At 38.5% G+C, this 23,085-nt stretch overlaps 1 long non-coding RNA gene across 1 annotated transcript in view; it reads right to left on the bottom strand.

Annotated features, from left to right (window-relative positions):
- Positions 1-11,895: 11,895 nt before the first annotated feature.
- Positions 11,896-23,085, bottom strand: part of LOC141549878 (uncharacterized) — a 45,428-nt gene continuing 34,238 nt past the window's right edge. Inside the window, exon 3 of the long non-coding RNA XR_012484457.1 lies at positions 11,896-12,440. This is a non-coding gene — a long non-coding RNA (uncharacterized LOC141549878). The remainder of the gene's footprint in view (positions 12,441-23,085) is intronic.

Raw genomic sequence — 23,085 nt, 5'->3', positions numbered from 1 at the left:
AAAAAGGAGAAAGTAAATGAGTAAAAAATGCATGCAAGCAAACAACAAAAAGATCCACATTCAATTCCTACAGTCCTCTCTCTGGATGTAGATGGCTCTCTTCAACACAAAATCATAGAAACTGGCATCAATCATCTCATTGTTCATCAGAATTGATCATCATATAATATTGATGTTGTCATGTACAATGATCTCCTGGTGACATATTACTTGTGAAAGGAAATCTATTTTCTCTCTCTCCCACCCCTATTCCATAAAAAATTAAAAAACCAAATTTCTTATAATATGTATAGTCAATAAATATGTATGGTTCTTATAATAAATATATATATAGTCAAATATGTATAGTATAGAGCAAGTTACCAGAAATCCAAGAACTAAATTCCCATTGATGTGCAAACCTACACACACATATGTCTCATTCTACATCTTAAATCCATAATCCCTCTGTAATGAACAGTATGTTTCATCATTTGTCCTTTGGATTCATGAATGGCCATTATACTAGTCATAGTTCTTATAGCTTTCCAAAATTGTTTAAGTTGTTGTCTTGTATATTATTCTCCTAGATTTGTTTTGTATGACTTCATATTTGTAAAGAGTTTTGTATTTCTTGCTTTCCTGATGGGTATGGGAAGATGTAGAGGAGTGAGACATCTGGAATTACAAATAAAATAAAATTGAATTTTAAAAATAAATTGTTATGTTTAAAAGAATTGTATATGTTTAACTATATCACATTGCTTGCTGTCTTGGGGAGTGAGGAGGTGAGGTAGGAGGGAGAAAAAATTGGAACATAAAATCTTACATAAATGAATGTTGGAAACTATCTTTACATGTATTTAGAAAAATAAAATGCTACTGAGTAAAAATTTAAAAATTTTTATCCTAATTCTACTCTCTTTACTCTGCATCAGGTCATATAATCCTTTCTATGACTTTTGGAAATAATCCATTTCCTCATTTCTCACTGCACATAAGTACTCATCATATTTATATACTACAACTGATTCATACATTCCTTGACTACTGAATGAAAGAAGGGTAATTGAGTTTTCATTTTTAGAGGTCAATTACAGGAATGTCATTCAGGTACATGACTAGTCATGATTCAATAAATCATCCTCAATGAACTAGGCCTGTGTATCATTGAGTAGCTAGTGAAATAGTGCTATACTATCCAAAAAAATTATCAGGGGCACAACTTTCTCAAATGTACTGTCATTAGGTATGCCTATACCTTCTTTAGTGACACATTTTCAATGCTAAAACCTCCTTCTTTAATCTTGTCAACCCTGACAACCCTGATTATATATACTCTTTACATATATTAAAATCATACAAAATTCCTTGAGAAATGCAACAGAAATAATTCCACTCAACAATCCTCTAATTTTAAACATTAGATTGATGTATACATTCCAAAGATCCTTGCCAGTGTCATGGGAAGATGTCTTGCAAGAAGTCCAAATGGAGAAGGGATTTTGTAGATGCTCCTGATCGTAGATGTTAATGAACAGAGTATACAAGCCCCTGAATATTATAGGGCCTTTCTAATTCCATTCCCTTCCTTCCCTTTCCCCTTTCCCCTTTCCTTTTTTTTCTCCTTTTCTCTGCTTTTTCCTCTCCTCTCCTCTCCTATTTCTCTTTTCTTTTCTTTTTTTGGTAATGGGGGTTAAGTAACTTGCCCAGAATCAAACAGCCAATAAATAAATGTCTGAGAGAAGTCAGATTAAACTTAAGTCTTCCTGACACTAGTGCTCTATCCACTAAGCCATCTAGCTGCCCTGAGCCTTTTGTTTTGTTTTGTTTTTAAAATATTTATTATTTTTATTTTCCCCAGTTATATGTAAAACAATTTATTTTAGTTATAGATGTACATTCAGTTTTTACATATTTTGATATGAATCATGTTGGGAGAGAAAAATCAGAACCCTACTATTGTTGAACAGAGTTTTCCTGGTTGTACTTGCTTCATTCAGCATCAGTTCAAGCCCATGTTTTCTTTAAATAAATTGGGCTGTATTTAAAAAAAAATGGATGAAAAACACATTGTCTAAACACATTGTTGTATAGCCAGATTTAATTGATTTAATGCATTAGTAAGTACATTTGGGACAGGAATATAGACACATAATGAATTGGCCCAGAATTGAGTAGGAAGAGAGAAGGTTGGATTACATTTAGGAAACTGTGTACTTTCAACAATTGTCATCTGCCCCTCAGTGCAGATTCATCTTTTTTTTAAAATGGGAATATTCTTTGAGGATTATCCTACTGTTCTTAATCTTAGAACTAACATAATCTTGGAGGAATCAAAGTTACCAGCAAGTCAAAGGATGTTGGAAAGATGTATGTTGAGCTGATGGGCATTCTATATTTAGACATTAGGGCATTATATATTTCCAATGGTGACTCATAAACAAGAAGTGGCATTAGGGAAATCCTTGAGGAAATTGATGATCCAAAAAGAAAAATGAGATGGTCATGTAGTGAGAATGAGGGACAACAAATGGTCAGTCACAGAACTCAATTGGTACAGAAATGCATAAAGTAAAATTTATCAGATTACAAAGACCAATTATATTGAAATAAAGTTATCAAAAAAATGGTTCCTCTCTTGAGGGTAAGAACCAGGCAATAATTGTGACAAGGCTTGGGGGATTGTAATTTGTACTCATGAAGGATGCAATACTCACATAACTGAGACATAGTTCTATGGAAGAAACTAAAGAAAAGAAAATTTCTGACCACTCCTAGCAAAAGTGCTGTGCTGGCAAAAGGCAAGTCCTAATTTCTTAGTCTGAGTACATCCTATGTCAATCTTCATTCAAATGGTGTCTTTTGATTAACGTTGTTTCAGTTTGAGGGAGAAAGGCTATGGCTAAGGAGGTGTTCTCATATATTTCAAGAGCCTTATATATGTTTAGAATGTTCAGTGCTAGAAGTTCCCTAATAGCTTGGAAGGCTAAAAGCCAAAACCAACAATGCCAAAGGTGTGCCTACGGCAACTCCAACATTGTTCCAGATACAATCTTGTGTCCTTGTTAAGTCCCTCTTTGGGTTCAAAAAAGGCAGTCCAGGTAATGTCCTAGAAAATTATTAAAATTCTAATACCTCTTTCTAATCTGTACACCACCACCCCCAGCCTGAACTGGAGAAATTTCTTTTTTCTTTAGGTTAGCTTCTATCATCTTAATCTTTTGATATATTAGCTAGTTTTGCAGAACTCATTTTTCTTCCTTTTCTTTCTGGTAGGAAATATTAATACACATGTATTTTTGAAAGAGTTAATGAATTAAATGTAAGCTATTGTTATTACCTACTACCTAGGGGTAAATGGGTATTCAAGGAAAATCAGCACCTCAATGTGAGGTCTTGCCAAGCTGCTCATCCATCTTTGGTGTCTTTCTGGTACTGGACTTCCACCCTGGCAAATTGTCTCAGTAGATGAGCTACATCAGGTTGAGGGTAATTGACAACTCTCAAACCCATTGGTGAGTTGGGGGATGTCTACCCCAAGCATGTGAAGACTTCTTTATTGGAATAGGCAGATGGGAGCAATTTGTCCCAAAGCCTATGATGATGGCTGAAGCAGGTGTTGTGAGGTACTTAGAGTATGGTCAGACATTGAGGTCATTCACTGCATTCTAGACCATCACCAGTAATCTTGAATTTGGACTTTGACACTGGACTTTGATGACTCATGTTCAAGGTACTCTGTGGTTCCATAAACTCCAAAGCTCATTAGCCTCCACTGATATGTTTTTTCCTTCCTAATTACTCAGAGAACACAATTAGTGTGAAGCAAAAGGTATTTGATAAAATACAATATTTAATAAGAAAATATGCAACAAAATATTTCCTTTATAAATGTAGGGCACATTATCACACAAACACATGTGCCATTAGTAGAAAGAATGAGAAGTATAAGGAATTTGTGGAAATATAGAAGGAGGGATAACTCATATTTCTGAAGCTGTAGGACTCCTAATGTTTTCTGGTAATTTTATTGCACTGCTTTCACTAGGCTTGCTCCTTGTTGACATGCTCATTTCTACAGGGCCAGTTCAGACACATCAGTTTCAGTTCTATAGGGCATAGTGATTAAAACTGTTAGCCCCCACACCCACCTAACAAAAGTCAGATTGTATGCTCCTAGACTAAGGTCAGGTCTTTCCTTTATGACCCCTATGAATGGGCTGAAGATCAAATCCTTCAATTACAGATAATTATCTAGTTTAGGGCTCATAAAATCTTATGAAATCCTTAGATCTGGCTTACCTGTAAATGAATTTGAGCCAGACTAAAAGGTAGATAAAGGAAACAAGGTTAGTGTTCACCCAGCTAGCCCAAATTCCTGTTTTTTTATTAAGTATATCTTTCAGCAGCAAAGCCTGAATACTTTGGTGCTATATTTTGCCAGCAAAAACCTGTTTACTTATAATTATTAGTGGCAGGGCCAGACTCAAAATTTAAGCAGTTCTGATACACAGCCTCAGGGTCTTTCTATCAAACCTCCTTAACAGTTAAAAGGGAACCCATATATATATGTTCAAATAATGTGCTTTATAAAATCTTATTCATATTTTTAATTTTCACTGCATTTAAATTTATAATTTAAACTTTAATTTATAATTCATATAAATTTTATAATTTATATATATATATTTGTATATAATTTTAAATAAATTATACATCAATATATTCTAATGTAAATTTTATATAAATAAACTTTATGTAAAAATGTTATATAAACCTTTATACATAAACTTTTATGTAAACATATAAATTTATATATATAATTTATAATTTAAACTTAAATGTACATTTGGCACTCATATTTATACTTTCAAAAAATCCAAAACCAAAAATAAAATATATGATCATTTATAATTGCCTTTAAGCTAGCAATTCAAGATTGAGATAGGGGAAGCTAGCTTAAAAAGAGAAGAAATGTTCCCCCATTCAGACTGCAGTGGGTGGTGAACAGATTAGAAAAGAAAGTTTCTGGAATTTTAATAATTTTCCAGGACCCGGACTGCCTTTTTGAATCCAAAGAGAGACTTAATAAGGACACAAGACTGTAACTGGAACAATGTTGGGGTTGCCATAGTTGCATCCAAGCACACTTTGGCATTGTTGTTGCTGGCATTTAGCCTTCCAAGGCATTAGAGGACTTCTTGCACTATACATTCTATAAATATCCAAGGTTCTTGCAGTATATGAGAACAATTCCTTATCTCCAACTTTCCTGTCCCCCAACCAACCTAACACACCCTTATAATACTTTATTTACCTTTGCCCTTCCCTCCAACTTGGCAATACTCCTTAACACACACACACACACACACACACACACACACACACACACACACACAATTAAAGGCTGGCACAGCATATAATCAGATTAAGAGACTCAGGGTTTTCCTTTTGCCAGCACATGGTGCTTGGGATAGTTGAAAAAACATTAAACGAGGAGTCCTCAGAAACCTGGATAAAAACTACTTTGATAAAGTCATCTCATCCAATTTAGAGTGTCAAGATGATAAGCCTTGATAAAAATATCAGTTAAGAACATATCTATAATTGTTCATTAAGTATGAACAAGGGCCATATACCTACCTAGGTGTGACAGGTAAGTCTGTATGGCTTGGCCAAGGGATTTGAACATACTTTCTGGGGCTTGTATAAAATGAAGAACTAATTCAGAATCCAAGGGTTTTGAGTGCCCTATGATAGAGAGAAGACAGAATCATTTGGCAGGGGAAAAGAACAACTTCAGTTTGGGACTAGGTATCCTCCCCGCCACCCTTGTGACCTTTGGGAGACTTTCAGATTTCCCCATCAAAGTCCTAGTCTTAGCAAAGTCTTAGAATAGTATCCACATCAGGAGTGGTAGACAAACTAGATATGCTAAGGAAACATCTAATTATGATTCTACAAAGAAACCTATCAGAAAAGCTACTTTTCTAAGAACATTATGAAGACTACAGTAGCAAAAGCTGAACTTACTTACCTCTTTACATCATGTGCTCTCTTAAGTTTAAATCAACTTTTCCCTGAACTTTGTAAGTATTTATGGGGAAGTATGTCAATAACTTTGGGGAAAGATGTTTTATTCCAATTATTATTATATCACGTTAGTGAATACCCTTTTCTAAAAGCAAATTAATAATTTTTGTGCATTGTTACATGTGTTTTTCACAATTCTATGGGGTGAATATAATGTAGGAATTATTATTCCCATTTTAAGATGAAAAACCTGAAATCAAGAGTGGTTAAGAGAGTTCCTCAGGATTACATAGCTAAAAAGTTTGAGAAACAGGCTTTAAGTCAATTCTTTAAATTCAACACTCTGTCAGAGGTGTTGCCCTTCATTACCATTCATTAGCCATTTAATAAAATATATCAAAAACATAGCAGATATCTGATAAATGCAAATTAATTGGTAGGCTAATTTACATACTACAGTTTTGATGAGAATAGAAGTCATGGATAGGAGACCAGATGTAAAGTTTCTGCTCAGTATTATTACAAGAGTTCACCTAGAACAGTTTTTTGTTTTTTTTTTAATTTTCTCATGATGTATTTCAAAGTTGCCACACAGTAGTTGAGCAAATAAAACTGCTAATTCTCCCTGTACCATGATGGGCATTAATTTGATACTTGCTTTAAAAACATGTGAGGCAGCTGTGTTCTTTTAAGAAAAAGTACATTTTATAAAATATATTCTTTTTTCATATTGATTTCCCTGACCATTCTTTCCCCAAATAAAGTTTCCTTATAATAAAGTATAGTTAAATAATAATAAAAAATTAAACATTTTTTAGAAAGTGAATTAAATATGTTTTTGGGATTTTTTGCAAAGGGGTTAAGTAATTTACTCAGGGTCACACTAGTAAGCCAAGTGTTAAGTATTTGAGGCCACATTTGAACTCAGGTCCTCCTAACTCCAGGGCCAGTGCCCTCTAGCGGCCAAAGTGAATTAAATCTGATTGACTAATTTATATCAATAGTCTGGGAGAAAGCATGGGATGGGGGGAGAGGGAAACTAAACTAGAGCAATAGAAAAACACGCTCTACATCCTCATGTCCCCAAACACTTTACCAGGAAGATGTTGTCGGGAACCTATCTTGACATTATAAGTGAGAGCTGGATTAAGACTAGCTACTTATGTGATATCACTGATATTGACACTTTCTCTTTCTGTCCCTCACTTTTCTCCTCAGTAATATAAGGAGGCTAGACTGGGTGACTTTGAATGTCCTTTCTAAAGGAGACATTCTATGAAAGGTGCAGTGGAATTTCAGGCACTAGGGAGTAAGAGGATCAGAAGTGCAGTTCATACAGCCATGGTGGTTTGAGCCAAAAATGTTAATGCTGTCCTTTTGTATCCATTGTAGTAAAGTATGAAAGGTCTCGTGAGTTCTTTGGGGGAGATGACTGAGAAGAAAGCAACATCAAGGAGTCCAAGAGGCCGAGAATATAAGTCAAGAGAATTATGAGTTAAGGAAAAGAACTCCAAGAACAAAGGACAAGAACCAATCATATATAAATATATTTGCTTTACTAATATTCTGTTTGGGAGTGGTGATGGGATGAAAGAGGGGAAAATAATAAAGTAAAAAAAGTGTGCAGCAGAGAACAAAAGTATAACCTACAAGGAAGCAAAGAAAAGATGGACACTCATAAATATAATTTCTTTTACTATTATATATACTTTCTTGAACAGGAAATTTATTGTTATGTATTTTGAATCCTCGTGATATTCTGCTAGACAACTGAATGTTCTGTTTTGTTTTCCTTTTCTGTTTTTCTTTTGTTTTTCTTTTGTTTTTCCAATAAAAGAAAAAAGAAGAAAAAATAACTCATTCCCCTATATTTAATACTAGAGTTCAGGGGCACTAAGAAAAGCCAGTTTCTTTCCACACATATGTAGTTGGTATATGTACAATAAGATATCTCATGCTTCAAGTGCCATCTGGTGGCAGATAGCATTCCATAGAAACCATAGCCCCTAGTTCCAGCAATACTGTCCCTGTGAAACAAAAACTGTATTTGTGTGAAGAGCATTCATTTCAAGTAAAATGAGAATGTAAGCTCCATGAAGGCAGGGATAAGGTCCTAGCTAACTTTTGTATCTTCTGCAGGACCTTGTTGAATTAATCTTGCCTAAAAGAATGTCTCTTCAATAACTTTCCAGGGGTTCCCCCAACATTCCATATTATAGGAATATGAGAGACAATAAGGATCAACTTCATCATTTTATAGATGAGGAAACTGAGACTCAGTTTCTTCTTAAGTGATTAAGATTATAAGACAACATGACAAATATGAAAATGCGTTTAAAAGAATTTCACATATTTAACCTAAATCAGATTACTTGCTGTTCTGGGGAAAAGAGAGAAAAGTAAAGGAGAAAGGGAGAACATTTTGTAACACAAAAGCTTACAAAAACAAATGTTGAAAACTATCTTTACATGTATTTGGAAAATAAAATACTATTTAAAAATTAAAAGAAAAATATTGTATAGCAAGTAAGTAATTGTCAAAATCAGGATTCAAAGCCAGGACTCTTATCTCAGGGTTTAGGGGCAAACTTCTCCTAAGGATAAGTCCAATCTCTTTGATGACACTTCGACTCCCTTTTGAGTGAAGACCACATGTCTTCCACTATCCCAGTCAGGCCTTACTTAATATTTATATGAATATCAATTAATACATATAATATGATGTAAATATATTAATGTTTAATACAGGGTTGAGGAAACAGTAATAACTCAATAAAATGAACTGAACTGAGAGAATCATAAGTCTGAACTTTGTCTAGTCTAGGAATAAGGCCCAGGAGGTTTGAATTAGGGTGATAGTAGGAGGTTCTGGGTAGACAAGAAGGATGCATCAAGAATGCACTAGAAGATTTAAAGGACATAAAATATGGGAGAGGTAACAGGGAGAACAGTAAAGGGCTAGAACTGAGCAAATGCACTTGGATAATGGAGCACATGAGACTAATTGCCAATTGGACAATTTCTATTAACATGTTTGACGGGACCCTTCCCAACTATTTGGGGCTGGCTGGATCGGTGGGTGTGGACAAAGAAGGGGAAGTGACATGAGTGGGTGGAGTAGGAGAAGGAAATTGAGGCATTCTCCTGGCGGTGGGGGGGGAGGGAAGGAGGGAGGGAGGGAGAAGGGGGGAGGGAGGAAGGAGGTGTAAAGATTGTTAGATCTAATCCCCTGACCACAACTGCAAAAGACCTAGAATAAAGACTTTTGATTATCCTGATTCCAGCTGATTCTAAGAGATCTAGGGTCCCAACAGAGAACAAAGGAATTACACTTTAATGATATCATAATTTTGCCTTGGTCCCTTCTTGGCTAAAGTAAGGAGTTGGGCAGAAATTAAACATATAGCCTAGGCCAGGAGATTAGATATGGAATCAAGATCTGTATATAAACCCTGTATATAAAAGTGGAATGAACATAGAATCCAGATCTATTAGAATAAGACACAATATTGTTGTAGGTTATATCTGGTTAGGGACAGTCTGGTTTTTCAGGTTCAAAATTAAAAGAAAATGACACTCTCATAGGTCACCTTAGCTAACAAAGGAAATTTTACTTAGTTATGGCAAAGCATACTTAGCAAAGATACAACATGGATTCATTTGATCACAATTGTTCTGCCTTTGTGCTAACCATATTGTCATTGGTCATGCCTGAGTGAAAGTAACTTTTGCCTTCTCATAACCTGATTTTTGCACATTTCATGTTAATGGCCCAAACCTTGGTCTCCTTAGCCAACTAACTCTTGAAGATGATTTCAGTACTATTTAATAACGCTAGCCTATACATCAAATATTGTTTCTACCACACAGAAAAACTACCTGGAATATAGATACTGTTTTTAGATCAAGAAGGACAGGCAAGAATTCTATGACCGGAATATTGACAGAATGTACAGGGTGACTCGAACATAGTAAGCACTTAATAAATACTTGCTGACCAACTGACCCCGAGGGACACACCTGAAACTCAGGAATTTTTATACATGGGGGTCCTAGCTCAGGAGAAAAACGACACAGAACTCAGCTCCCTGAGCGACAGAACTAAATAAGAGTCAAAGCTAATATAGTGCAATTATCATTTAAATAGTACTATAGACAAGGCACTAGAAACTGGGCTTAGGACATGAATATGGAGCCCAGGCATGGACATTGAACCCAAGTAGACCAACATGGACATTGTACACAGCAACACTACTATATGATGATCAATTCTGATGGATGTGACCCTCTTCAACAATGAGATGAACCAAATCAGTTCCAATTGATCAGTAATGAATAAAACCAGCTACACCCATCGAAAGAACTCTGGGAAATGAGTGTGGACCACAACATAACATTTACACTCTTTGTTATTGTTTGCTTGCATTCTTGTTTTCCCTCTCAGATTATTTTTAACCTTCTTTCTAAGTCTGATTTTTCTTGTGCAGCAAGATAACTGTACAAACATGTATACATATATTGTATTTAACATATACTTTAACAGATTTAACATGTATTGGACTAGGAGAGGGGGTGGGGGGGAAAGAGGGGAAAAGTTGGAACAGAAGTTTTTGCAAGGGTCAATTTGAAAAATTACCCATGCATGTGTTTTGTAAATAAAAAGCTATAATAAAAAAAGAAAGAAACACTCCTGTTATCAATATAAATGGAAGAACCCATGCATGTGTTTTGTAAATAAAAAGCTATAATAAAAAAAGAAAGAAACACTCCTGTTATCAATATAAATGGAAGAAGGGAAATGACAAGGGAACAATGGCAAGAAATGTAACCAGGAACAAGGAATCAGAAGCCAGAAATGAGTAAACAAAAAGCAAGAAGTGGACATGGCCTGTGAAATGGGGCACAGTCCAGGAAGGGCCATGAGAATAAAAGAGGTTGGAGAGAGGGGGTCACAGGTGGGAATAGGAGGAAAACCTACTCAAATTATATATCCTGGCTCTGACCTCATGCAGCATTAGTCTAACATTCATCATTAATTTATCTTTTTTTTTTTTTACTTATTTCAGATAGGTAAATTTTATCCCTCTCTCTCCACCCCCTCCCCCAAATGATGGACTTCCTCCTCAAGGTTGGAAGGCTTTCTATTGCTGGGCATATAGTAGGTGCTATATAAATGCTTCTTCCCTTGTCCCTTCCCATCTTTGCCTTGGCAGACCATAAACGGGCTACTATGTACAGTTCTAGATGCTGCAGTTTAGAAACAATATTAACAAGTTGGAGTGTACACCAGCGGAGCGGAACCAAGATGGTAGGAGGATGGAGAGTGCGTCATAGGAGGAAGGCACTGGCCACATTTAAGATTTGGGGGAGGGGCGGGCAGCGTAGTGAATAGAATGCTGAACCTAGATTTGAGTTAAAATCTGGCCTAAGACACCAGATGTGTGATTCTTGGATCATTTACCTCAACCTGCCTCAACTCCTCATCTATCAATGAGGATAACAAAAGTATCTACCTCATAGTGGTGCTGACAATTAAGCGAGGTCCTCTTTAAAGCACTTAGCGCAGCTCCGAAATAAATGCTTGTTTCCCACCCCAGGCCCCTCTTAACACCAGTTACAGCTCCCCCTCCAGGATTCTTTCTAGGAAGAACTTCCAAAGGGTTGGGATATCTTCCTCTATAAACAGTGACTCAAGTAACGTTCTGAGTGTTACCCCGCTGTTATCTTCCAGTGATCAGCACCCCAGTTCTATTTAACATCAATTAGCTTTTTAAAAATAATTTTCTATTTTTCCAGTCAACAAAAATCCGCCTCTTCTCCCTCCTAACACCCCCCCATCCCCAAGTGAGAAAGAAAAACAAAATCTCTGTTACAACCATGTATAGTCAAGCAAAATAAATTCATTGGTCACGTAAAAAAAAAACAAAAACAAACAAAAAAAAAACCCAAAAAGGTCTCAATTTGTATCCTGAATCTATCACCTTTCCATCACGAGGCGAATTAAGTTCTCTAGAATTGTGGTTGGCCATCATATTAATCAGAATTCCTAAGTCTTTACGACATTGTTGTGATTTGTATACATCATCGTGGTTCTGCTCACTTTACTCTGTATCAGTTCATACAAGTCTTCCTGGGTTTCCCCAAAAACCATCCCTTCGACCATTCATTACAATAAAAAGGTATTCCGTTCGTTTGTGTAAGTTGTGATGTCCCGATTGGTGGGCGCTCTGCGCTTTCCCAATCTTTGCTACCACAAATAGAGCTGCTACAAATGTTCTTGCACATCCTTGGTGTTTGAGCGAACAGTCACAACGGGGTCAGCAGCAGCAGCAGGATGGTGAGCGCGAAGTCGGGCCAAGCCAGGCGTGGAGCACGCTCCCGGCATCCCTCGGCAGCCGGAGGTTCCCGCAGTTCGTGATTCCTCCCTAGGCAGGGAATGAGACAAGGGCAGCTCTGTGAGAGTGTGAGGTAACGGAAAGCCGTTCCTCAAGCAGTACGCAGATTGGGATACTGGAATCCACATCCATGCTCTGAACTCCGTGTAGGACCGCCTCAGTCCCTGCACGCAGGGCGTGCTGCGGGGCCACAGGAGGGAGCGCTCCATCTTTGCAGACCCTCAAACTGATTCTTTCCAACTACGAGATTTCTGTGATTCTGTTAACTGAATCCCCAACCTCTGAAGCCCAGCGCCAGGCAGAATTAGCCCGGGGCCCCACCGCCCCTCCTCTCGCTCCCATCCTCAGCAGCTCCCACCTGCCCTGTTCTCCTCCTGCCAAGATGACGTCCGCCTCACCCTCTCCCCCCATCACAGCCAGGCGCCCCCTGATTGTTCATCCTGTTCAATCTGAGACAAGCCTCCTTGGCCCCTGCTTTCCTTCTCCTACAAGGGGACGCACCCTGTTCTCCGGACCACAACCCTCTTCCCCCCCCCCCCCCCTCCTCCAAGACCCACGTCCAGTCCCAGGGTCAGGAGGAACCAGGCAAACTCCGGGAGAAAGGAAGACAGCAGTGGATGGTGTTCGTTCTGTGCCACAAGGTGGCAGCAGAGATAAGAGCTCCTGTCGCCAAGACAGGGACCGGAAGTGGGCAGAGGTGGGTAGTAGGAGATGGGGGCCGGGGAGAAATGATGCGAGAAGTTGGAGACACTTGGAAGAGCTCGAGGAAGGGCGTGGCCAGGATGGCACACTCCCGACCCGGGAGGACCGCAGAACTCCTGCGCTGGCCTCCCTGCCCCCTGCATCATTCTCCTGCATCCAGCCCAAAGAATGACCGTGCTCCGCCTCTCCCAACCGCCAGCCCGGGAATCGGCCCCAGCTCCGCCCCGGGGTCTGAGGGCCAGGGAACGGTTGTGACTGACCTATCGGGGGAGAAAATCCTTGTAGGGTGACCAAGAATGGACGCTCAAGGGTGGGAATTACCTGATAAGTACTGGCCCCCAGCTCCCTCCCGCCCCCGCTCCTAACCAGGTGAAATCCATGTAAAACTACCTCCCCCGCAGGCGTGCGCTCACACCCATCGGTAGGAGAGGCCCAGAGGAGAAAAAGGGGGGAAGTAGCGGTCCTAACCAGAAGAGACACCGGGAGCCATCTCCTGCCTGCCGGCCCTTCTAGCACGGAGAACCTGTCAGTGAGGCGTGAGGCTCTCCCCAAGTTACTTCTTAATGCTGTGACAGGTGGCCAGGAAAGCCGGGTTCTGTTCCCGTTCTGCCCTTGTCTGATCTTGGGACCTCTCTAGGGATTCCTGTGTGTCATTCCTCACTTGTAAAACAGGGATTACATAATTCCTGCCTTGCCTGGAGTCAAATAACACAAGAGACGCGATTAAATTCAGCCAACACTGTGTGCTTCGTGGTGAGATAGAAAGGTTGTGAGGGCAACAGTACAGTCTAGTGGAAGATGACGCACGTAAAGGACTTTGATTACTTTGACTATATTTCTTGCAGAATGATGGGGTATGTGGGGCACCTAAAAGGTGAAGTGGGGCCAACCATAGCAAATCCTGCCGTCCCTTACTCATTCTCTGACTCCAGATCACAAAGAGGACAGGATCTACACATACAAACACACCTAGAGCAGCTCTTTCTGCCGTACAAAGAACTGAAAACTAAGGGGAAGAAGAATGAAGAATGGATGAACATATTATGATATATGAATAATAATAAAACACTATTTTGCCAAAAGAAATTACATAAGTACAAGTCATTCCCCACTGCTAAGTGGTCAAAGGATCTGAACAGACAACTTTTGGTGAAAAAATTAAGGCCATCTATAATCATATTTAAAAAAATACTCCAAATCACTATAGATTAGAGATTAAAACAACTCTGAGGTACCACCACATCTCTCCGGTTGGCTAACCTTAAAAAGATAATGATGAATGTTGGAGGGGATGTGGGAAAACGGAGACACTGATACATTGTTGGTGGAATTGTGGAATGATCCAATCATTCTGGAGAGCAATTTGGGCTATAAAACTGTGCATACCTTTGATCCAGGAAATCATAAAGGGGCAAAAAGGACCCACATGTGCAAAAATGTTTGTAACAACTCTACTGTGGTAGCAAAGAATTGGAAAATAAGTAGATGCTCATTAATTGAAGAATGGCTGAACAAGTTATGGAATATAAAAGTAATGGAATATTGTTCTATAAAAATTGATGAATGGGCTGATTTTTAGAAAGGCCTGGAAAGATTTGCATGAACTGATGCTAAAAAAAGAAGCAGAACCAGGAAAACACTGTACACAGCAATAACAAGTTTGTCATCAATGACAGACTTGGTAATTCTCAACAGTTCAGTGATCCAAGGAAATCCTAATAAACTTTGAATGGAAAATACCATTCACATCCAGAGAGAGAAATATGGACACTGAATATAAATCAACATATTCTATTTTCACTTTTCCCCCCTTTTCTGTTTTTTTCTCTTGTGGTTTTTCACTTTTGTTCTGATTTTTCTTAACCAACATGATTCATAAGGACAGAGTCAATATACAGAATGAGATGTAAATTTTAGATATGGCTGATGTAGGAATTTGTTTTGTTTGTCAATATTTTTTATGAGAGTATTCTTCCACTTGGGGAGGGGGAGGAGATGAACAATGGTAAAAAAAAAATGTAAACTGAAAAATATTTATTTAAAAATTCTCATTTTGAGTTCAAGATTAATGGGTATGTATTGGGATATTTTCAGAAATTACCAAACTTGCAAACTCTTGACTCAAGCTCTACCCTCGAGTAAAACCAGGGAAATTTTCATCTTATTCCATGGGATGACTTTCCCTCTTCCAAGCTTGAACCACAAATTTATGGGCTTAGAGAAAACTACCGATAATGACTTTATAATTTATTAGCACTATCAAGTGAAAGAAAAGAAGACAAACGTTCCAACAAGGTAGAAAAGGTTTCAGTGTGTCTCAGTTTAGGTCACTTTCCCCTTCTCACCTTGTTCAAGCAAGCTGTGAGTGGCTATGATTAAGAAATGAATTTAGATTTAGATGCTTTGGAAAATCTATGCAAAGAAACTCTTGGCTGGATTTCACTCCCCACAGTTGCCACAACTTCCACTTCAATATGGTCTCAGCACTAACATTCTTCCCCTCATATGTGCCTTCTCTCTTCTTGATTTCTGTTGCAAAAACTGCTTGATATTACTGAGGCCTCTCCATCTCCCTTACATGGTGTTCCAAAACTTGGTTAAAAGTTGCTTTTTCAAGATTACAAGAACCCCAAACAACCTACGCTTGTTAATGGGCTACCCAAGGATTCTTTATCATCCCTGAAAGGTCCACTGTGATCCTTGATCTTGCCAATATGGAACTATTACCTGTGCTCAAGAAGGTTATACATTCTAGTTGGGGAATATGAAAATTTTCAAAGTCAGATTTTCATCATCTCTATCATTACAATTGGGCAGAGGACATCATTTCTCTAGGTGAGGTTAGTTTTGCAGCTAAGCATAGCTCTATTATGTTACAAATCTCCACCCCACCCCAAGCTTGGAGAGTCAGTGGGGAACCACTGAGGATATTCAGGTGAGGAATAATCAGAGTTCCACATTAAATCATTCTGACTGCTTGTGCTTGAACTGAAGTAGAGAAAGGTGTTATGGGGCCAGAACTCTGAACTTGAAACAAAGGATTCTTACCAGGTACTAAGTCAGTGGAATTGAAGAGACAATAGTTATCTAATTTAGCATGATTCAGTATGATTGATTTAATCCTACAAGATGTTATGGACCAGAACTTGAAACAAGGTACTAAGTAGAATTGAGGAAACAATGGTTAAATCTAGTTTAGCATTGATTTAATCCTACATCAAATAATGATTTCCTATGATATAATGATTGATGTATACTCTGTGTGGAGCATATAAGGGAGAAGCTCTCAGGGCCGAAAGAGACAAGCACACTAGAAGCTCTTGGAGCTGAGACCGATTCATTCCATTGTCCACCTTTGTGGACACAAACTTTGGATTTGGAGAAATTCAAAGGGCAGAGAAGGAGGCAAGAGCTCAAGCTCTAGGAACCAAGAAGAGAGATAGGCCTCTAAGAAAGCTAATCGGACCCCAGGAAAGGAGACAAGACTTTGAAGGAGATAATAAAGGATTTGTATTTTAACCCCTGGCTACTGGTGTGGTGATTACTGAACTGAAACGACAGCTGCTCCCAGAGACCCCAAGAAAACCTCAACAGAGAACATTACATCAACAATCTGCCAGCAGTCCTCAGATTATCATCACCCTAGGCTTTAAGGTATATAATAATTCAGCAGCATAGATGAAGTACATGTGTGCCAAATACTGGATCTTTGACATATTTTTTAAGGCCAGTGAAAGATCTGTCTTGGCCACAATTACCAAGATCAACCTAAACCAAATCATCTGAGCAGGTAAAGTGGGTCCCAGGACTCCCTTGGCTTGCTCTCAATTTGCTTCCTCTGCTTTTTCCTCCTTCCTTCTCTTCCTTAAGACAGTCCTGGGCCTCATTATCTATGCAGCTAACTCCCATATTTATAGCTCTACCCATTTTCTCCCTTGAACATCAGTCACACATTTCCTAATCCCAGTTCTTCATCTTCACATGGATGTCTCACCAGCATTTCAAACTCAACATCTAAACTGAACTTGCCACATTCCTCACCATCTGTGCCATTGGCCCCCTCTTCCTCAAACAACAGAAGCGGCAAGACCTGCCTTTGATCAAAACTTCTCTCCCAGACACTTGTGCTCCAAATCATAATCACCTTTTACTCAGACATATCCCCTCATTTCTTCCTATCTCCAGGCCTACCCCTCATTCAGTTCTCATCAGTATATCCAGTTCAATCTCCTCTCCATTCAGAGGGCTCACTGTAGTTGAGGTTCTTATTACCTCTTGGCCAGGCTTCCAGTTATAACTTTCTATAAATTAGTTTTGCAGCCTCCAATCTTTTTTCCACTCTCTATTCCCTCCTTTACATATCCATGTTTAAATAATCTTCTAATAGACTGTTCTGATCACCTCATTCCTGTTCTCAAAAACCTTCAGTGGATCCCTAGTGCATTCCAAAGGATCAAAACATGAACTCCTTACACTGGCATTTATGGCTTCACAGCATCTGTCTCTAAATTACCTTTCTAATGTTTTTTTTTTTTTTTTTTTTTTTTCTGAGTAATTTAAACTGCAATCAAACTGGAATAACCTCTCTGATCCATGCTATCTGCCCTCATGTGTACAGAGTATCCTCAACTCCCTACTTGTTGAACTCCCCACTTCTCTCAAAATCCTGCCCAAATTCTACCTCCTCCATAAAGTTTCCCCATTTCAAGTAATCCCTTTTTGCCAATCTCTTACCACTTTCTGTTTTGACCTCTCCTAAAGCAGCTTAAAATATCTTTAGTATATATTCTAGCTATTATAATGTTGTCTTAACCTTCAACCTGATTGTGAATTTTTTTAGAAAAATGCTATTATTCATCTTTGTCCCCATGTGCCTAAAGATAATTAATAAATATTCACTGAATTGACTTCCTTATTCCCAACTGGCAATTAACTAATCCTCTTGTGGGTGTTAGCTAGAAATGGGCTTTAAGGTATTATTACCTTCCGATATATCTGCATTGAAACTGAAAAGGAAAGCTTTTTTCAAAAAGAAATGGCTCTATAAATGGAGGAATTTCAGGCACTTATGATAGTGAGTACACAGCAAGAAAGAGACTCCATTCACTCTTACATTTTTCTACTTTTTACCATGGAACAGTGGAAAGGAAACTGAACTGAACTTGGGGTTAGACGACCTGGTGTCACTTAGGATGAACCAATTACTTCAACTCTGTGAGCTTCAATTCCCCCAGCTGAAAAGTAAAGATAATAACTTGCATTTTATTGTTGTAAACTGTAAATATCACATTTATTATGTGAAGCCATTATCACTATTATTGTTTTTGTAAGCTATAAACATTACATTTAATATACGAGCCATTAACATTAGTGTTTTTATTACCCTGAAGTGATCCTGAGTAATACAAGGAGATCACAAGAGCAGAGATCAAAGTCAAATGCTGGCAGTTCCAGTCCCAAAGATCAGAAACAAACAAAAAGGTGTGGGTTTTCATGTCCCTTTATCACCAGAGAGATAAGCCTAAAACATTTGCTCAGGTATAGGCAGAGACTCCGAGTGGATAGAACCTCCACTCCCTCCCTGACAATGAACCAGTGCCAATCCACAGGGGCAAGTGAGCTATGTTCAGGCTGAGATGAGAAAGTGGAATTTGGTAACGTCGGTGATCAGACTCTAGGAAACTTTGTTGCTGTGCAATATCAACATGTTATCGAGTGAGTGTTAATAATAGAGGAATCTTGGCATCTTGGAGAGATCCGAGGTCTGTGAGGGAGGCTGAAACAGATCCCTCTTTGGCTCTTATCAGAAAGGACAGGACTGTGGTATCTGTGTCACCTGGCTGGGGAGTGAATGGGCTAAATCATCCTCTAGAAAAAGGAGGTTGCAAGCAAGTAAATCTCACTAAATCTCTGGCAAGTTCTCCCTCAAGGCCCAGCTCAAATTCCACCTCCACCAAGCAGCCTTTGTTGCCCATCCCAAACCGACCTCTCCTTCCTCTAAGTCATTTTAGTATTTGTTTATGCTTCTCATATGAAACATTTGTCTTTCATCAATAATTATTTTTCTTTTTTTATTTACAAAGCACATGCATGGATAATTTTTCCAACACTGACCCTTGCATAACCTATTATTCCAAATTTTCCTCTCCTTCCCTCCCACCTCCTCCCCTATCTGGCAGGTAGTCCAATACATGTTAAATATGTTGAAATACATGTTAGATCCAATATGTGTATACAAATTTATACAGTTATCCTGTTGCACAAGAAAAATCAGATCAAGAAAGAAGGAAAAGAAAAACAAAAAACAACAACAACAACAAAAAACAACAAAATGCAAGCAAATTACAACAGAGAGAGTGAGAATGCTATGTTGTGTTCCACACTCTGTTCTCATGGTTCTTTCTCTGGGTGTAGCTGGCTCTCTTCATCACTGAACAAGTAGAACTGGTTTGAATCATCTCAATGCTGAAGAGAGCCATATCCATCAGAATTGATCATTGTATAATATTGATGTTGCTGTGTACAATGTTCTCTTGGTTCTATTCACTTCACTTAGCATCAGTTTATGTAAGTCTCTCCAGGCCTTTCTTAAATCTTCCTGCTGGTCATTTCTTATAGAACAATAATATTCCATAATATTCATATATCATAATTTATTCAGCCATTCTCCAATTGATGGGCATCCACTCAGTTTCCAGTTTCTGGTCACTACAAAGAGGGCTGCCACAAACATTCTTGCACATACAGGTCCCTTTCCCTTCTTTAAAATCTCTTTGGAATATAATCCCAGTAGTAACACTGCTGGAACAAAGGGTATGCACAGTTTGATAACTTTTTGAGCACAATTCCAAATCATTCTCCAGAATGGCTGAACGTGTTCACAATTCCACCAACAATGTTTCAGTGTCCCAGTTTTCTCATATCCCTATCATTCTAGCCAATCTGACAGGTGTGTAGTGATATCTCAGAGTTGTCTTAATTTGCATTTCTCTGATCAACAGTGATTTGGAGCACCTTTTCAGGTGGCTACAAATGGTTTCAGTTTCTTCATCTAAAAATTGTTCATATCTTTTGACCATTTATCAATTGGAGAATTTGTGTCAGTTCTCTATATATTTTAGAATGTAATGTCAGAGAAACTGAGGCAAGATAGAGATTAGAGTTTTGGGGGCAGCTAGGTGGCGCAGTGGATAGAGCACCAGCCCTGAATTCAGGAGATTAGAGAGTTTTTAATATTTTACTTGGACTTCTGAGAGGAATAGATTGTGCTGGGGGCATATTGCCCCCAGGGCTGATGTCCAAAGCATCCAGCAGCAAATTTGAGTTCTCAATGACATATATATATATGGATCTCCAAGCTCTGGTAGCTAAACAATGGTGGTGGTAGGGGAGGTAGGGTCCAAACTCTCATAAGCAGGAATCTCTAGGAAAGGGACTATCAATCTGGTTCTGACAGACTGGGAGTAGGACCATAAATTCTAACAAATTGGGAGTTAAGGAGGTGTCCAACTACAGCCTAAAAGTCTGGACTTAGAGGATGCCAATTAGGTATCTGACATAGGACATGTGGAGTCTTATCTTCTGGAATGTTAGATCTCCACAGCCCTAATTATTTCAGTTCTAATGAGCCAAAAAGGGGGGGGTTGCAACCAGGGGAAAGTGAGGCAGAACAGTTGGGGAAACTGAAGCAGGACAATTTAGGGGAACCCTTGGGGCAAAATGATTTAGGGAAACTGAGTCAAGACAATAAAATGGAACTGTGGCACAAGAAATGAGGTTTTTATCAGATCCATTGGATGTAAAAATGTTTTCCCAGTTTATTGCTTCCCTTTTAATCTTGTCCGCATTACTTTTGTTTGTACAAAAAAATTTTAACTTAATATAATCAAAATTATCATCAATAACTCTTATTTGGGAATTTTCAGTCATGTCCAATTCTTCATGACTCCATTTGGGATTTTCAAGCAAAGATACTGAGTGGTTTGCCATTTCCTTCTCCTGGATGAGGAGTTGAGGCAAACAAGGATAAATGACTTGTCCAGCTTTATTAGTGTCTGAGCTCAAATTTTAATTCAGAAAGATGAGCCTTTCTGACATTAGGGCTAGCACTACTGCACTATTCTAATTGCTGCCCTTTCATCAATAATAGCTGGAGGAAGGGGGCAGCTAGATGCCCCAAGGCATAGAGCACTGGCCCTGGAGTCAGGAAGACCCAAGTTCAAATAATGGACACTTTAGGCAGATCTTGGACCTTAGGCAAGTCATTTAACCCAATTGCCTAGAGAAAGAAAAAAAAAAAAAAAAGGTAGAGGGAGGGAGGGAGGGAGAAAAGAGGAGAGAGAGAGAGAGAGAGAGAGAGAGAGAGAGAGAGAGAGAGAGAATAGTTGACACTTATAACTCTAACCTTTATTGAGGTTACATCTTTACATCATTTTGATCCCACAACACCTTAGTGAGACAAATAATGTGAACATTATTATCCCCATTTTATAGATGAAGAAACAGGTTCTGAATCTAAGTCTTCTGATTGTCATTGTCATTCGAGCCTCTTTTCATTATATCATGTTACTCTGTGTTCTAGCATGCCTTTTCTTGTCTGTTCATCTTGTCTCTCCAAAGCAGCAGGGGTGAAGCACACTTTTGATGGGGATTGAGATAAGCATTGTTCATAGCTTCCCTTAGTTCATAAAAATCCTTCCAGGGAATGATGGGAATAATTTTTCAAAAAAAAACCACACATATCTAGTAAATCATCTCTTTTCTCTTCTTCATCCTCCCTTTTTTGACCAAAAATGTGTTTTCTTTTAAGTCACTCCTTGTTATTTTATTATTATTTTAAATCTGGCTTTTTCTAAATAAAGTTATAATCATTCTCAATTATTTTGATCTTTATTTTGGAATAAAGGGAATGTAAGTATTTTGGAATAAAGGTTGGAGAAAATGTCAATAATTGAATACACAGATTTTTATAGGTTACAGATTCTCACCTCTAGTCTGATGGTTAAAGATCAGTCTGGTCTGGAGCCTCTTGAGATTTTATGACTTCACTAAATATTATGTATTGATAAATTCATATTACATAGAAGGAAAATAGCAGAGCAAATAAACAATCCCAAAGAACCCTGGGTTGTAATTAGCAAGCATGACTGTGAAGGACAAAAGTGACTCAATGGAGCTCTTTCATTATTTCCTCTCTTCTGGAAAGAAGTAACCTTCCATACCATACCTGTCATCACCTACAGGGATAGGCTTTGGGTGCAACCTCCCCTTTTGCTACTACTTTCTCCTTCCTTTCTTTCTTCCCATGTTGTGCCACAGTTCTCTTTTATTATCCTGACTCAGTTTCCCTAATTGTCCTGCCTTGGTTTCCTTGAATAGTTTGGCCTCAATGCCTAATTATTCTGGTCAATCCTGCAACAACACCCCTCCCTCCTAATCATAATGATCCAGGTAAAGAGAAAGACCTCCTATCTTAGACATCATCAGAATGTTGGTTGCCTCTCCCTATTCCAACTTATCAGAATGTTGGGTGCCTCTCCCCATTCAGTAATCCCAATTATCAGATATCCCCATCTCCAGTGCCTTCCCCCACCCTGTCAGTTCTCACCACCTTGACTTGGTCCATTGAGTCACTTTTGCCCTTTGAGGTGAGAATCTGTAAACTCACATTGTTTGCTGGGTTCTTGGACACAATAGTCTCATTCAGCCCTGGGACCAAACCACGGATCCATTTAATCCCAGTAAATCTCTTCCTTTCAAATGAAATATTAAATACTCTCTAATCTCTATCTTGCCTCAGTTTCTCCAGCATTACATCCACACTTCCTAGCATCACAGAAAGGGGGAGATTGTGTAGTGCCACAGTTCCCTTTTAATCTCCTAACCCAGTTTCCTTAATTATCCTATTCAGTTACTCTGCCTCAGGTTATAACCATTCCCTCTCTTAGACCTTAGGCTGTAGTCATTCCTTCAT

Source organism: Sminthopsis crassicaudata, chromosome 1, assembly GCF_048593235.1.
Source record: "Sminthopsis crassicaudata isolate SCR6 chromosome 1, ASM4859323v1, whole genome shotgun sequence".
NCBI lineage: Eukaryota > Metazoa > Chordata > Mammalia > Dasyuromorphia > Dasyuridae > Sminthopsis > Sminthopsis crassicaudata.
The sequence above is the reverse complement of the archived record's forward strand: the minus strand, read 5'-3'. Positions and strand labels throughout refer to the sequence as shown.